The following is a 17646-nucleotide window of genomic DNA, read 5'->3' on the forward strand; positions in this document are numbered from 1 at the left end:
GTATAACAAGAGAGAAGATCTGGTGGGGTGGTGCTGGCTTGAATCTGCCAAGTGTCACAGAAGATCATGATCACCATCTTCTGTCAGGCTCCGTTTCAGTTTAGCGATCGCTCTGTGAGAGACTGCGGCTGCCGGGAGCAGCCCTGTCTCTGCGTTAAACGTGGAGCAGCTTCCTCGGTCTGGGGAGGGTTAAAGCAGCAGCTCTGGCCTCCTCAGAGACAGCAGATGCAGATTAAGCTGCCAGCTGACGCCCCCTGTTGGTGGTCCTGACTCACACACACACACACGTCCTGAACCGTGGCTCTGGTGAACGGACGGTAAATCGTCTTGCTTTGCCCAAAAATGGTGCAAAGAGGCTCTGAGTCACAAATCAGTGCCACCGGCGTTCGAGAGGCGAAAGGTGAGGCAGAGAGACATTTTTACCAGCAACAGTGAAACGTTTATGATGCAGAGACATTTTTCTACCTGACAGGGAGGGGCGCGGGTCGTTTCAGTCTATGCAAACATCTCCTTCTGTGGGAAAAGAAAAAGAAAAATAGGGATGTGTGAATCCACAGGGAGTGTGACTGCAGGGCAGAGAGGGCAGATTCCCTCCTGCAGGAAAATAAAACCATGGAGCATGTTATTTGAGGGATGATGGTAGCAATTGATGAAATGCAGGGTTTGGACACATCATGAGCGTCTGTTTCGGTGAGAGCGGGAAACGGTAGAACCTCTCAGTGGCCTTGGAGGAAATAAAGGTAAAACTTTGTTCACCGTACATTTTTGATCTGACTAAATGAATCACATTAACATCTTTGGCTCGCCCTCGGGCATCCGAAAAAAAATCCCATTACTCCAGCGTACTGTATTTAAATCGGGAAATTATAAACATGATGTCATTTGGCGTCTTTACATAGGCTAATACGGCAGCCGTCCTGAGGCTGACGGCGATATGGCATCATGCGCTGGCGTGCAGGGGGAGATGACCTCATCATCGTAGTGTTTATGGATCACTGGGCCGCTGGCCTTGATTTCTGTTATTGAATTATGGGAAATTCATCCTTTTTATTGAAGGAGTGGCTTCCAAATCCAATAAGGGAGTCAGCAGTCCTTGGTCAGAAAGCCTTCACCATTCAGAAGCAGCAGCAATGTCACTCTCCTCCAATAGGTTGGTGGGAAAAATGAAACGGGTCTGAAGGAGGCGTAGAGCTCATTTACAGTATTTTCACAGCTCTCTTTAAATATTTGCGTTACGATCTGATGCCCGGTGCTGGGTTTTCCTTGTCAGATAGATTTAATGTGCGCGTTGAACCACCTATGGAGGCTGAACGGCCGACAACTTCCAACCTCAGTAGCCAGACAGAACATTAAAAGTGACTCTGGAAAGGCAGAGCTGCTGCAGCTGCAAAAAGTTGCCAACCGGAAAACCAGGGATCTGATTCCCCGTAGCAATACCGCTGCAAAATATGTCCTTTGTCTCGGCCGTCCGACAAGTATAAACGACAACAAATATGAGGTTTTCCTCATCTGAATCCGCTTCTAGCAGGACTAGATTGTTTGTCACTGCCTTCAAAAATGCAGGTGAGCATTACAAAACTGATTCCAAGTCTTTCCTGATCTGCCACCACTGAGGTTTAAGGTTTGATTAGGTTCGGACGCAAACGCTACTCGGTTAAAGATGACGGGACAAACAAGATGTGGCGAGAGGCGGAGCTAAGGTGCAAGAAGGCCAACAACATTACATCTTGAGATAGGAAGGCTCTGTTTTGTCTGCCTATATGTTGTGCTGCCGACACTGAGCGCTTACTTCCGTGTTGTACCAAAAACAAATCCCACCAGCGCTGGTTGTGTAGCCATCAAAGTGAAGTGAAGGGAGTCCGATGCAGGTATATATTCAAAAAAGCCAGGCTTTTTTGCCCGTTATGAAGAATCCCCCCGATGAAGCCCCGACGACAAAAGCTTTTTTGAAGAAATACCAGCATCAGATCTAAGTGCACAGAGCCTTCCTATCACAAGAAAAAAGACCGCAAAGAAAAAAAAAACAGTCAGAAATTCTGCAAAACGCTGGATTTCATCGACTGTCAATACCTGCTCATCCCACAGAATGGCCTCTTAGTGGTCACGTTTGGGCATCTATAATGCAGAGTGAAACCTCCATTCATTCATATTTTTGAGGATAACGGTAAATCAAATGACTCGCAGAGATCATAACCAGCGCCTCAGCGCTACTGGGCTTTTTATCCGCGGCAGGTTCAGTCTCCGTGTTTCCAGCAGCAGCGGGCAGCAGTTTTCATCAAGTGGTATAACACGTAACGGCTAGGAGAGCAAGATGATTGTCTCAGGAGTTGGTGGAGACCAAACCGGAACTAAAAGAGAGTGAACATCGGGCTTATATTCATCAGGTGGACACAGACACCACTCATCACGTCGCTCTGTGTCTGCTGCATGTGTAAAGCAGAACCACTACTTGCTAACACGTTAGCCAGAACAACTTTATGACGTGATACCGTGTCGGGGGCCACGTTTGCGTCTGTTTTGAAGTTGGCCAAAAATCTAAGAATTCAGCTTTAAGGAAAGGCTATATGAACGTACTTCTTCCATAGGTGCCGAATACTGCAGTGGAAAATAAATCCCTAATGCCACATAGATTCACATGTACTGACAGGATTTAGGGCCAAAGTACAAAGCAGAAGGCTTTGGGGTGAGTGCAGGGGCCGGAACAAAAATCCTCCAGATGAATATATGCAACTCAACCTGCGCGACTCGCTTCAATAACGTAAACTGATTCAGCAGGAAAAGCTTGTCCCATATCTTATTGAGCAGACCGAGGGACGGGGAGCAGTCATTTAATTAAAATGTGATAATGGGCGGCTCGGTTCATGAGGGGGCTAAAACCTGCTGGGTTAAAGGTGCAGTGTGTGTTCCTCTGGACCTCTTCGGCCCCTGGAGCAGGATTGATCTTTGGCTCACACAGGCGAGCCCAGCCTCCTCTGAGCTTAAGGGCCACACACCTGTGCATGCATCGGGGCCGGATAAGCCCGGCTTAAGCTAAAGTTACCAGGTCTCTCCCCGCAATGTCATTCAAAACCTCAACAGCAACCGCGCCGGGGACAAAGCGCCTTTTGGGCTGTCCTAATAAACGCCATTAGCTTTGAGACATCAAACATGGAGGATTATGGGATTTTCTGGCCCAAAAAAAAGATGGAGGGTCTGGGGGACTCCCTCGCTCAGCCGTCCTTTCTCTGCAGAGATTACGCTACAATTTGTTTTCCTTTTTCCGCCATTTTGTATGTCCCTCCTCCTTTTGCAGATTCCGCACAGAAAAAAAAGTGGTACAGTAATCCCCTGCAGATGAAACTAAGAGTGCAGTAAAAGGGAAGATTACACAGGGCTTTGTAAATTGTTTCTATACACATGTGCATGGGTATTTGAGAGATCTGTAGGGACTTAACACGAGAACTGAGCACACGCACACACACACACACACAAGTCGAACATCATTTCTGTGTGCTATTCTTACTCCACTTCTGTTGACTGAAAACATGAAGGAGTTGACACTCAGAACCCGAAGTCAAGAAGGGGGTTTCAAAGAAGTATGAACTCAAAAAAAAAAAAAGCGTGTGATGAGTGACGCTCGCTGCTTTTCTGCATCTGAACAGGGAGACACAAAATCTGTGCTGAGGGGAACCCAGTTTGTATTGATCTGCTCGTTCACAGTTCAAAAGTTCAGGTTAAAACCATCTGAATTTAGTCGAAAAGCCTTTTTTGGCAGATGAAAAGACTGATACAAATATTGCGTGTTAAAAATACACCTACCCACACCTCAGAAGTTCACTAAGTAACACGTCAACACTGAAACGAAAATGTAGAAGTGAGTGCGGAGACTACTTCTGAGCAGCACCTCTGGCTCTGGCGTTGGTTTCCAGACGCGATGGTACCAAACCTGGGAGCCTCACGCTGATGACAAGACTTCAGGAGGCTGCGCGCGGTCACTGCAACGACTGTTCACCGAGAAGTGGTTCCAGCATGTGCTGCAGCCCCCCCCCCCAAAAAACACAGATTGCAGGTTTTACATCTCTGTGCTTGTGAAGATTAAACACAGCACAGTAATCTGCGCGCCTCGGAGATAGAGGTAGATGTCTGAGGGCCAAGGCTTGCTGTTTCCCCCTGCTTCCGCTCTTTATGTTGCGCTAGGCTAAGCTAACCTCCTCCTGACTCCAGCTCCATACTCAACACGCTGACGTGAGATTGATATCCATCCTTGTATCACACTCTTGAAAAGGAAGCTGATAAGCGTTCTTCCCCGAATGTCGATTCATTCCTCTAAATAAATCAGAGTAAAGCAAAATTTGGCTTTCTGTAATTTTTAGAGTTCCTTTATGATTTAGGGAAATTCTCCGGGTACTTCGGCTAAAGAAACCATTTTAAAGCCCGCTGGATTGTCTCAGTAAGGCACTGTCACAAAACACGAAATGTTGACATTTTGGAGATGCACAGGTTTCACAGGACAGCGACAATATACACTTATAATGACATTCACTGAAGCAAGTTTTTAATATCTGACGGTAAATTTCCAACCGGGCTAACAACCTAACAACAAGGTGCTTCTCCTACTACTGTATCGTCCGGTGTGGCTTGAGGGTCAGGGCTCCTGTGGGGCCCGTATAGACGCCACAAGGACAGCCATCGTTTTATTCTTCCTGCTCTGACCGAAGCAGCTTCGCACTGAACAGAATCGTGTGTACATACCATAATGATGACCGAGGCCCCTCCCCACCTGAACGGAGCCATAAGTCAAGTCGTCCCTAACAGGAGTCAAAGGTTGAGCTGCTGCTAATCCATGTAACACTAGGAGAATAATCCTCGGGGCTGTGGCCTGCCCAGCTCTGCAGTTTTCCTTTTGCCTTTTGTTTTTCTGGTAAGTGATCTTGGAAAATTTTTCAGCGCTAGCCCCCCCGTCTGCAGAGAGAGGAGCGGGGTCCCAAAGACAACTGTGTTTTTTACTAATTTGCGGGTCATGTTGTTTCTCCTCAGGCAGCACTAGTGCGTACAAGGAAACGCAGAGAAGCAGGAGAAGTGAAAATCCTACTTCTTTTGGATTCCCAGCAATCGGGGTTTTGCTGATTTTCAGTGATGTCTAATGTTGAGAACGCACGCACAGTGAGGCGCAGACCACTTGCAGGTCGGTCCATCAAAACCTAGCATGTTGCACAACTCCTTCCAAACGTACCGTGGTTTATTCCAGTGTGTTCAGTTATCTTGCAGTAACACACAGAGCTGTTCCATGTCAAAAGCTCTTTCAAATGCAGATGAGACATAGAGTCTGAATTCGGGTGACACAACCGGTATGTTCTTCGGTATCATTTGCATGGCAGTCACCTGTTTAATGGTGCACTTGGGTGAGTTCTTGTGGAAATGTGAAAGTCTACAAATATCAGAAATATGATATATATTCACCAACTGTTTGTGGTCTGTGTAACTCTGCAGTTACATTTTTCTGTTTCAAAAGTCAGTAAAAGAAATTCGAGTTTCGATCGATTTAAGATTTGGACTGTTTCAGTTTTCTTCCTTTGAGATGTTGCACTGAAAAATAGAAACAGAAAATAGGAGTGTGTTTTGCCTTGATAGAAAACCAAAGTCCTGATGTCCTGTTCCTCCGGCTTTTGAAACTCAGTGCAACCTCTAATGGAACATTTCTTTCATCGGTCGTGCTCGGGTTACCTCCATTTTCTAAGACAAAATGAGAATCCGCTACAGCACTTGCTTTTAGAGTTTGAACCATTTGTGATTTTAACAACGTTAAACAGAGATGAATTTGTCACTTATGAAAACACTACAGCTCCCAGCTGCAGCAGCAGCATTGTCATGCATAGCAACGCTCTTTCAATGCCACATTTTCAGGGTTTTAGCTGTAATCTCTGCCGTCGACTCTCCATCCTGTTCCCTGGAGGCCATGTTGGGACTGGCCGTTGCCACTTGACTGGCTCCTTCTTGTCAAGCTGGTGATTTTTAACTGATGACAGTCTAGGGCTTGTGGGAAGTGGTGTTTGTTTAAAACAGCTACAAACAGAATTAATAAAGAAACAATGATGCTGGATCTTTTATCAAATTCAGGTTCTGGTCCAAGGTTGGATTTTTAGCAGTTTACGACGCTACGATTTTGAATCATGTTTTCTTAAGCCTGGAACAGAACCTAGAACTTCTCTGTGGGTTCCCATCCAGCCGTTTTTATGTTTTATGTATGTTTTTATTTTCAATTGAACATTTAAAAAAAAAAAACCTCAAAATATCTCAGAAAAGCTTTTACGCTTGGCTGAGGTGGAAAAGTCTGTGTGGATACTAAAGCAAAATGCAACAAAGTGCAATGTGAACAGACCTAGCGAATAAATCATGAACTACATGAAGCATGTGACTTAAATTTCCACTGAAGAGACGACAAAAATGGCAGCAAAACAAAAACGTCAGATCTGTGCGGCGCGATGAGGAGACTGGAACCTTCCTCACACTGACACAGGAAACCAGCAGAAACGTCAGATTTCCATCATGTTTGAGGTTTGAGCTCTTTTAATGACCTCCGCTTGTTGCGCCCTCTTCTTCTACAGAGGTTTGATATTTATCAATATTCTCCGACTGGAGAATCAGCTCCGCCTCATGTTTATCTTGACGAACCAACTCCTTATGTTCGCAGAGTGGTCGTGAATGAAAGCAGGCATTCATTCTCATCTTCCATTGGCGATTCTCTCAAAAAATAAACCAGAAATTTGCGCTACATTTTGATGGAAACCTGACTTGAGAAGGGAGGAGCCCATAAGCCCCAGACGGACTCGGATCTGATTGGCCAGTGCTGCCCACAGGGAGGCAAGTGTGTCTTGCTGATTCTGGACGTCCAGAGTTTAAAGGAGGCCTGCCTGCCGCTCAGAAACGAGCGTTTTCTGTGGTCACGTGGGGTTTTGATTTTCTAACCAGTATCTGCTGAAACAATTTTCTTATTTAAAGGGTTCTTTTCTTTTTTTTTAAAATTTAATCTCAACATTTCAAGACTTTCGTTACCCCTTAAAGGTGTATCAGCTCCAGATGATTCTGACAGGTACCGTAAGGGTAATAATGACAAAAGTGGGATTCCATTAATCCCGACAGCCGACGTCCATGCTGTACTGAAGCAGTACAGAAAGGCATCTAATGTAAATCCTGGCAGTTTGATGGACAGGTCTTTTACGTAAGCAAATTGATTCCGTGTTTGTACATCTTGTAACATATGGATTAGATGAAGCACAACATAAATCAGATAAGGATATTAACCAGAGATACCACTTCCAGTGAAAAGGGCGAACCACTGACGGTACCTGAGCGTTTTTCATCAGAGTGGTGTTAGAAACATTCCTCATATTTAAATCTGCATAAAACACAGGCTTCTGTTTCCTCGTGTCTCCAAAAAACGGTGTTTTCTTTGGTTTTTCTGCAGCCTCCATGCGAACGCATCACATGCTCAAACACACACAGCGTGGCCTTCAGGCAGGTGGAGATATCGACACTCAAGCCACGTTCAAAGGAGGATGCACCCGCTTCTCCCCTCAGCCGACATTGCGAAGGTCTCTTCTGCCTTAATCCTCTTTGACTTTATTCATGCAAAGGTCATCTCTGATTCTCCAAATGGAGGAGGCGATGGTTTTAGGGGGTCTGCGAGCAGAAAAGCCATGGTAGAACCTGGAAGACACTGTGTGTGTTTCTGTGTGTGTGTGTTTGTGTGTGTGTGTGTGTGTGTGTGTGTGTGTGTGTGGTCATTTCGGATGCATTAGCCACGGGTGCAGGGTCATTACTCACTGATGAAGCTCGTCTGGAACAATGTGGCCTCAGAAATGGCTGCTCCTTCTTGGAAAGTTACTCTCGTCATTTGGGTTTTCCAAAACAATATCAGGGAAAATGGCAGGAGTGGGAGTAAAAGGAGTCCGGTCTAGACGTGGTCTACATGAAACGTACCCTGAGATAACCTCAGTTATGATTTGGCGCCACATGAATAAATTGAATTGAATTGAATTGAAAAGAAAGAGTCACCTCATGCCGTGAACATTTTATGATTGTTTTATTCATGAATGGCAGATCTGTAGGTGCGTTTCAGTGCAAAGCCTCCATGAGAGCACCCTCCTCAAACTCAGTACATTTGAAGCACACCGGATTCCTGTTATGACTTACCGCCGTCGCTGTGGCTGGGGCTCTGGAGGACGCTGAAGCGGTTTGTGAGCTCCAACGGGTGATACAGCTGGTTCTGGGTGATTCTCGGCACCAGAGTTTATGGAAAAGTTCGGTGTTTTTAGCCACGCTTGCGTCACGGCTCTAGGGATGGCGGCGTTGGTCTGTCAGCTGGTCGCTTTGTTGGTCCACCGCCGTGATCCAGACTGAAATATCTCAAAAACTGATGGATGGATTTCCGTGAAATTTTGTAGAAACGTGTTCCCCAGAGAATGAACCTCAGTGATTTTGGTGATCCCCTGACCTTTCCTCCAGCGCCATGATGAGGTCGACATTTGTAGTTTGGCGTGAAATGTCTCGACAGCTATGGGATGAATTGCCATGATATTTGGTTCACACATTCATGTCCTCACAGGATTGACTATAACAACTTCGATGATCCCTTAAATTTTTTTATCTAGCGCCACCATCAGGTCAAATTAAATTTGTCCAAAACTTCCTTTTTATGACAGAATTATTAGCTGCAAAATTAATGACATTCCCATCAACCTCACCTGCACTTTGTGTTTACTGCTAATTAGGAGATGCTAGCATGCTAACATGCTAAACTGTGAGATGCGGATGTTAGCATTTAGCCAAAAGCAGCGCTGTCGCTAAGTGCAGCCTCACAGAGCTTCTAGCGCGGCTTCTAAACTGTTTCTTCTTGGATCTTATTTTTGTAGTTCGGGCCACTATTCCTATAAGCAATGCTGATGATGCATTCACCGAGGTGATAGTTGAGAGCTGGGAACACAGCCACATTGTTTAAAAGAAGTAAGATGAAAAAGGCGGTAGTGAAAATTACGACCTCCTCTACCATCACCGGTTCCTTTTCACCATGACTGTGATCTTCTCCCTAACCCTCACCTTTAGCTTAATCAGGAAGCGAATTGTTTCTGTGACACCAGATCAGGAGATGCGTCCTGACTCCGGGAAGCTGTGCCTGGCCAAGAAGTGCTCCCTCACAAATGTAAAAAACACCGCTTGTGCTTTTTACCCTTTGGTTTTAGTGTGGATTCAACAAACAAGATACGTGTAAGCAGGCATTTAAATACTTACTGTTCCCAGCAAGGAGCCTCCATTGAGGTCTGATGTGGAAAACGCTAAGGGGTCAATATCTGATGAACTGAACAAAAGCCAAAGAATGACTATATCGGCCCGATACATTGGCACCCGAACTCATCAGTTGAGCCTTAACTACATGAGGCACCGCAGCGCCCAGAGGAGAGCCACGCACCAGCGGCCATGCAAAACAGAGGAAACACACAGCAGTGAAGTGGGAGTCAATTTAGCCAAAGTGCAAAAGAGAAAAGGTCACTTCACAGCAGAGACAAAGTACTAATTAAGAGGAGCCAGTCCACTGCCTCCACACAGAGGCAGTTAAAAAGTCTTCATCTGTCATAAAAGCCTCGGTGTCAGGACGTCAGAGATCCGCTGAACTGGAACAACACAAAAAAACCAGAGAGCCGTGGACCCGAGAGCTGCACCCCTGGAGGGACAGATGAGGTACAAGAGAGGCGACACACTGCAGAGGAATTCACGTCAAATTTATTCATAAGCTGCACATTAAGATAAATTGCGTCCTTTTCATGGCTCTAGTATGGCCTTTAATGATGTTAGCTCATTTTAAGCTAATGTAACGAGCTAATTAAGTAACATTCTTCCAAAATTAACAAAAATACTGGAACCACGGAGCTTCAGCCCATCGCTGACTCTTACAGAAGATGTAGAAGACTAAGCCCATTTCCCACTCGCCAGGCAGAACTATTGGTCTTAAGACGTAATTCCCTCCGTGCATCTTTCTCAAACTAAAAAAATTGTCCAAAACTTTGTCCCTCAACATAAAATAAAAATATACACAAATATCAAGTAGAATATTGTTACCACTGATAAACTTTGAGTAGCTTTAGCTACCCAAACGAAGCCAAAGCATTGAAAATAATAATAATTAAAAAAAACAAAAAAACATCGTCATTGAACATAATCTGGAGTTTAGCAGCATCATCAAATATTTGTGATGCATATTGAATTTCATGCGGGTTTTACTGAGAATGCAGAGGTTACACAGGGTCTGTTTCTTGGGTACAAAGTATGTGTTATATGGTGCTTCTTTTGACTCACAAATGATCTCTGGCCACGGGCAGACACCGGCTTGCAGAGGCATTAACCAGACAACGTCCAATTAACGTGTGACATAAAAAATAAAATAGACACTCAGATGCCCATGCGTACATTAAAAGAGTTGGTGGTTGCTGTTATCGGTTAAAGTCAAAGTTTTGAACACAAAATTTCCCTTCTTGGGTTTCCCCAGGCAGTGGTTTCCCTCTTGGGAGACTTGGGTCTGAAAAGACTGTAACTCTGGTAGATAACGACTTGATTTACCTGTCTCAGACTGCTGGAGCCTCGTATTCACTTCAGCTAAACTTTTGTACGCGTTTTTACGCCGAATGAGGATCGAGGATTTTGTCCCCCGTCACTTGCATAAAAATCGGGTTAAGATGGGACCTTGACAGGACTGGTACCTGTTGCAGTGCACATACGGGCATGTGAGTACTGTTTTAAGACGGGCTTGAACAAAACGTGGACCTGTCCTTCAATAAGATGCAACTATACTATATAATCTCCCATTGACACTGGCAGTGTCTAGAAATGAGAAGCTGCTAACTTAACGTTTTGCTTGTTGCTATTAAATTTAGATCAGATGAGAACAATCTGGGTATTTTATCAACCTGGAACCAGATCCAAAACGAAACCGTCAGAAACTACCTCACCCTGTGGATTATTCGGACGTGGACACTTTCTAGAAAGATGTGTTGCTTTTGAATTTTTTTTAAATGTCATTTTCCATTTTCTAAATTCCACTAACCTCTATTGTACCGGGGTGGAGACAGACCTCAAAGAGAGATATCTCAAGGCCGTATCTCCATCGACAGAATTTTTTTTTTTTTGGAATTTGGAATTTGGGTGAATCAACCCTTTAACGAACGCTGATAATTTAATAGATCCTGACAGCTACATGGCCTCCGGGCCTCTGAATCACCGCCAATGTCTCTGAAAGTGAGTCGAATGGGTCTGACCAATCAGATCTTTGTGGGTGAGATTACGAACGGGGGCGTTATCCTTGTACACGGCTTAGCTAGCTAGCTAGCTTATCCCCCCGGGATAATTTTAAGTTGACACAGAAGTGGCGTTTGAGAGTAACAGTTGACAAATAGCAAAGAGAAAAACGGCTCAGATGAGCTGGACTCAGCTGCACAGGCTGCTGAAAAGTCGACTTACAGAAACTGTTATTGTCAACCGCCGCTTCTGTGTCAACTGACAATTATCCCGGAGGGACAGATACGTCAGTTACTGTTGACTGGTTTGGGGCAAAGCACAACAAAATAACCTCTCTTCCCAAACAGAGATTGACCAGCATTATGTGCACTGACCCTGAACACAATGTGAGGTTCAAAAACAAAGCAAAGTAAAAGAGAATGACAGCTCAGGCTGATCGTCAGGTTAAATGTTGGACCAGTCACTGAACTATGAGGAAGACGACGGAACTGTTTAAGGGAGAGCAGCTACTTTAAGAAGGTGATATGGATCTAGTGTGAATAATTCCGCAAATGCATGACCGGTTTCTCCTTTTTTCGTAAGATTTACTCAAAAATATTTTGTTGTTCTTTTTTATAATAACAATTAACAACATGAGAGCGTTGAAGGAGTTTTCCTCTGTTAGTGGAAGAATTATCAGCTGAATCTGCAGCCTTAGGCTTTAAGGAGATTTACAGTGAGTTTCAGCTCATAGTTCATCCGTCCGGACACAACCTTACTGACTCACTCGGAACCATCTAGTGGCATCGTTTTTCGGCCGCAGCAGACAGCTGTTTCCAGAGAAACAGCTGGAAAAAAGCCACCGTCCACTACCTGCTCAAACAGCAGACAGACACAGTCAGAGACCAGCTGGTGAACACGGCAGAGCATTTAGCAGCTGAAGAGCCAGATGTTTCCCTCAGGAACTGGTGGAGACCAAAACCAGAGCCAAAAGAGAGGGAGTACTGGACTTGAGGATTTTAAACTCTGTTCAAACTGCATGTCAGATGGTCAGATAGCGTCACAACATTCAGCACCTCTTAGGAACTAGTTCTGAGAGGTCATAAACTGGCCCTAACAAGCATCAGGTGGGTACAAACACCACTCCAAATGAATGCTAATGTTGCTCCGTACCTGCTCTAATTGTAAATTAGCCCCTGTTCACCACATAACAGTATCAACTTGGCGATATGACAGTGATGGGTTCACAACTTGTTTCCACTTCCCCCAAGCAGCTAAAAAATTTTTTTTTGCAGGTTGAAAGAAAAATAATTAAAGACCAGTGAGTGGTGTCTTAGTACAATCAGGCGGAGGAGCGTTCATGTGCATCCTTCTTGAAACGACATTTGTCTCAGGCTAAGCCAACGACAGGAGAAAATGGAGACACGGTACGTGAACGCAAGCGCTGCCTTCTTTGGATTTATTCGCGTTGGTGCAGGCATGGCCTTCGTTCTCACCTCTAAGGTGAGGGTTGTGAGGAGTGTGTTGTCTGATATTGTGCAACCGCTGCTTTCCCTGATCCCACTTTCCGTCTCATACAGTGATATCCGATGGTGTCATTTAGTCAGAGAACCAGCTCCCATTTCCAAAAAAACTCATCTGCTTCCCTTTGATGCCAGGCATCCAGAGCTGGCAGTCAGTGCAATTTGCCCTCGCCAGGCTCTTTTCACAAACACGCAGCATTCCCTGTTTGCCTGTTTTATTTGCTTTCATTGTTGAGTGTGTTTTGTTTTTTTTTTCCTCTCTCCTTCTTCTCATCTCTGCAGTTTGATTGTCTTGCGGTTTAATCGCAGCTTATTCCTGGGCCTTGTTTCCTTCCTTGTGTTGTCATTTCATCCTCCTCCTCCTCCTCGTCTCTGAGGGCTTGTTTTCTCTTCGTGCCATGGCTCTTTTCATGTGTCCCTCGCCGGCAGAAATTGATGCTTAAATACACAGGAGGAAAGAACAAAACAAACAGACAAACAAGCAGCCAGAGAACAGATGCAGAGCGGCTGCAAATTCCTCCGTCTGTCTCTAACTGTGTGACATTGGAAAGAAGGGGAGAGAAAAGTGATGGTGCAACACGGTGAAACATCCTTCACAACAAAGACACTGGATCTGAAAGGAGAGCCAAGGCCGCAAACGTACTGTACTTGAGCTTTACATGAGGTACAGATAAGGCTCAGCCATGCAAAACCTGGCTTTAAATCCTGAAGGATAATTCGGTTCATTACAGCTTTGCTCTAATTTCTATAGTTTTGTAGTTTTCATTTCCTGTGGTTATGATAACACAGCGACTTTACTAAAAGGAAGTGGGGGGGCAGACAGACAGGTTGTAGATAAACCAGCCGGATAGTCAGACTTTCTAAACCGCTCTATTTGGAGGTCAAACTGAAAGTGAGTACGTCTGAAATGCTGATAATAATCGCTCACTGTACAGGACAACCGTGTGCACACGACTCCTCTAAGTACAGTAGATCTTTGTTGGACGTTTCAGACTGACAGCTTTACTGTTCAGCTCTGCCAAATGAGTTTGACTGACCTGCGGGTTTGCTTACAGCCTCGTCTGACTGTCCTGCCTGATGAGCCGTGTGGCTTCTTTCTTAGCGATGCCGCAATAAACCAAAAGGATCTGTTAACATTTAAACATTTTGATAAAGCCCCAGTGGACCTGCAGGTAGTCCGGTGGAAGGATCAGTCTCAGGCCGAAGCAGATAAACTGGTTCTATTTTCATGGTGATTTGGCTTCATTTTGTAGTCGACCGGCGGAAGATTTTACGTTTATGATTGTACGATCGGAGGATCCATCATTCAGGACTGCAGTGTTTCATTTGTTTCATTCCTGCAGATTTTTATCCCTTTTTGCACAACTTAGGCAAATGAAAGTCGATGTAACGGCATACGTCAAAGGTAGACATTTTGGGAGGCTAAAGGTTTGTCACAGTTTTGCCCTTACAGAACAAACCTTCAACTCCTCAGCACTGCCATCTGCCATCTCAACTCGACAATCTTATCAGAGCCTTTGCAGAAGGGACTCAAGAGAGCAGCAGAGAAAAGGCCTGCAGTGGGTGCGAATGTGTGAAGCACGCTGTGCCGAACGCCGCGGACAGATAACAAACAGTTTATCAGCGAGCCAGAGAAACTCTGCTGGAAGAGGGAAAACCATCCTGCTGTAATCAGAGGAGGACGAGGACGAGTGGGGGAGGATGGAAAAGACACAGGCAGAGCGGGACGAAAAGAGGCAGGAAGACAGAGAGAATAGTCAGGTGAGTCAGAGGTAACTGTTTTTACTACAGCACCAGGCCCGTTACCTTGCAGCGGTCTGAGCCCAGCCCGGCCTTTCAACTGGGAGCTAAATTTGAGGAATCGGCCGGGTGATGAAAACGATAAAAAAAAAAAAAAAAGGCATTCTGGTATCCTGTCACCGCAGAGCCACTTGACATTTCTGATGACATTTGAGCCTGTTTGAATCTGCTTGAAATTGCAACGTTTCATCCCGACGTAATGCTACACTTTAGAAAAACCCTTCTTATCTGCAAGATTATGCTGCCGTATTATATGGAGGTATTATGCAGCGCTAATAGTGCATGTAGATACTTCACAAATGATACTAAAAATGCCTCGCATCACACACAAGGAGGATTTGGCCCTTCAGTAAAAGAATACTTCCGAATATGCAAATGCCCACAAAAGAATTAGGGCTTAACAGATTTGAGTCACTCAAACAAAGGCATGCAGCTCTTTTCCCAGGATGCAACTGTCCGTCAGTTTGCAGGATTAAGGCTCTGGGTTGTGACAATGTGCTGAATGAAAAAGGACAAAGAGACACCTCCTTTATTACAGGGATATGACTATAAATGCCTCTATTATTATGCCCGACGAACGATTAAAGCCTGAGGAGGGAGACGGGGAAAAAGCCAGAGGCTGCGCACTGCCCCCTGTAGGATAATCCTGCTCGCTACAGGACTGTGTCACCCCCGGGTTTCACTTTTTGGCACTGTCTCTGAGCGGTAGAGCTGCTCCCGGTGACATGCTCTATGAGAAGAAGCGTAGGACTGCGACAGAACTGCTGGGTTGGAGCTCAGTCTTCCTACCTATCGTCACCGTGACCGTGATAAAACAACCCGAAAACAAGGTCACAGACTCCTCGTGTCACCTGAGCCGCACATTTCCAGAGATGTTTTATTGCTTGTGGTATTTGGGGCAGATGCTGAGTGACTAGCTGAGGCTGCGGCGTTTCGGGCCTTTTCCCTCTCTATTTCTGCAACACATACACTGCCTCAGTGGTGGAAAATAACTGACTACCTTCACTCAGGTACTGTTGCCAATAAATTAGCCGCAACAGCTGCACCATTAAAGTGATGTTTTGTTATCATTGCATTTATTTTTGCATCCATACAAATGAGCACTGATGCTGATGCTTTTGTACCTTTACTTATTTTTAAACTTTACATAGTATGTATTGTGGTATTGCCACTTTTACCTGAGTGAAAGATCGGAGCACTTCTTCCGCCACTGTGCTGCCCGCTGTCGGGACCGACCACGCGACCTCCTACTAACTGGTCTGTGCCACCACTAAACTTGCATTTACTACACACGCAGGAAAACAAAAAGCTCAGAGAGATAGTGAGTCAAACATATCTAGAACAAACAAATCTAGTCCGAATCACCGTTAGCGTCCCCCTAGAGGCTACGGTTTTCATTGCATCCCACCCCATGAACACGGAGAGCACAGCGAAGGAGAAGCTGAACTCATACAGTTTGTCCTGAGGGCGGCGGCAGATGAAACGTGATGGGGTCATTAAAATCAGAGGGGTTCATCCTGTCCGTTAAAAACGTTTATTACAAACGCTGTTACAAAGATCGGGAAAAGTGGTTGATGTTAACAAAAATTAAGGTGCATGGTTCCTGATACATAAAACAATATTGCTCCACCAAATGTTGATGTAAAGCTGGTATAATGTTCACCGTGTCAACCATCTTGGTTTGACATGATAGCATGCTCACATTTGCTAATTAGCGCTGAGCACAAAGATATTAGCTAGCATGAAAAAGTTTACCATCAATCTCAGTGGAAACAAATAATCAGCTCCGTCCATCCATCCATCCATCCATCCATCCATCCATCCATCCATCCATTTTCTGCCTCTTATCCGAAGTCGGGTCGCAGTGGCAGCAGGTTAAGCAGGGCAGCCCAGACGTTTGCCTCTCCGGCAACGTTTCCCCGCTCCTCCTGGGGGACCATGAGGCGTTCCCGGCCCAGATGAGATGTATGATCTCTCCAGCGTGTTCTGGGTCTACCCCGGGATCTCGTGCCAGGGAGACTTCCAATGGGAGGCGCCCAGGGTGCGTCCTGATCAGATGCCCGAACCACCTCAACTGGCTCCTTTCGACGCGAAGGAGCGGCGGCTCTACTCCGAGCTCCCAGCTGATGTCAGAGCTCCCGCCCGGCAACCTTACGGAGGAAACCTAATTTCCGCCGCTCGTATCCGCGATCTCATTCTTTCGGTCACTACCCAAAGCTGACGACCATCGGTCGGGATGGTAAAGGCTAGACACCCATATCCTCTGAATCACCTTGGACATCTCTTCTCCCATTTGCTCATTCTCCTCCTGGCCTGGTCTGGTGGGGGCGTGCACAGCCGCCCATTTTTCATAGCGCTCCTCCTCTTTGAGTCTCAGCGCTTCTTTCTTTTCTGTGCTTTTCCTCCCAGTAAACGTCCAAACGTTGCTTGATCCTCTGCCTCCGGTTGTCATGCCAGAGCCGTATCTGCCGTTTCTGCCGCTCTCGGTCGGCTCGTGTCATCTGAGAGGAGAGCAGAGGAGATAATTAACATGTTAAAAAAACCAACAGTACCGGTGGGGAAATGAAAACGAATTGAAGACATAAAGTGGTAAAAGTTGTTTTCAGCGTTGATGGGATAATCTAACACGGGTCAATCTGTTCTCCCTCCTGGTCATGAATCAGTTTGTCCAGCCAGTTTTTCTTCTTTAATCATTTCTTCCGTCAGAAATGTGAGATCATGACCGTCCTCCAGTTTTTCATTCTCCCTTTACTTTTGACATGTTTTGTGCCGATTCTCCACGTGTCCTGCCTGTTCGCTTTTCTTCTTTCTTTGGCATCAGTTTGCACATTTCCTTTTGTGCTGTTGGTTCTGCCTTTTCCTCCTTTGTCTCTTTTAGACCTGTCTCGATCTTTACTTCCATCTCTTTCTCCTTTTCCGCCTTTTTCTAAATCAACATTAGCGAGATGAATTTTATGTCTGAGTGTCCAGTGGGGTTGCCCCTCTTCTCACTGGAGATGGGGCGTGCAGAGAACTTAGCCGGTCTTCTGGTCTCTGCTACCAGATAAGAACTCCACTGACGACAGTGGACGAGCACTTT

Source organism: Xiphias gladius, chromosome 15, assembly GCF_016859285.1.
Source record: "Xiphias gladius isolate SHS-SW01 ecotype Sanya breed wild chromosome 15, ASM1685928v1, whole genome shotgun sequence".
In the NCBI taxonomy this organism is placed as follows: domain Eukaryota; kingdom Metazoa; phylum Chordata; class Actinopteri; order Istiophoriformes; family Xiphiidae; genus Xiphias; species Xiphias gladius.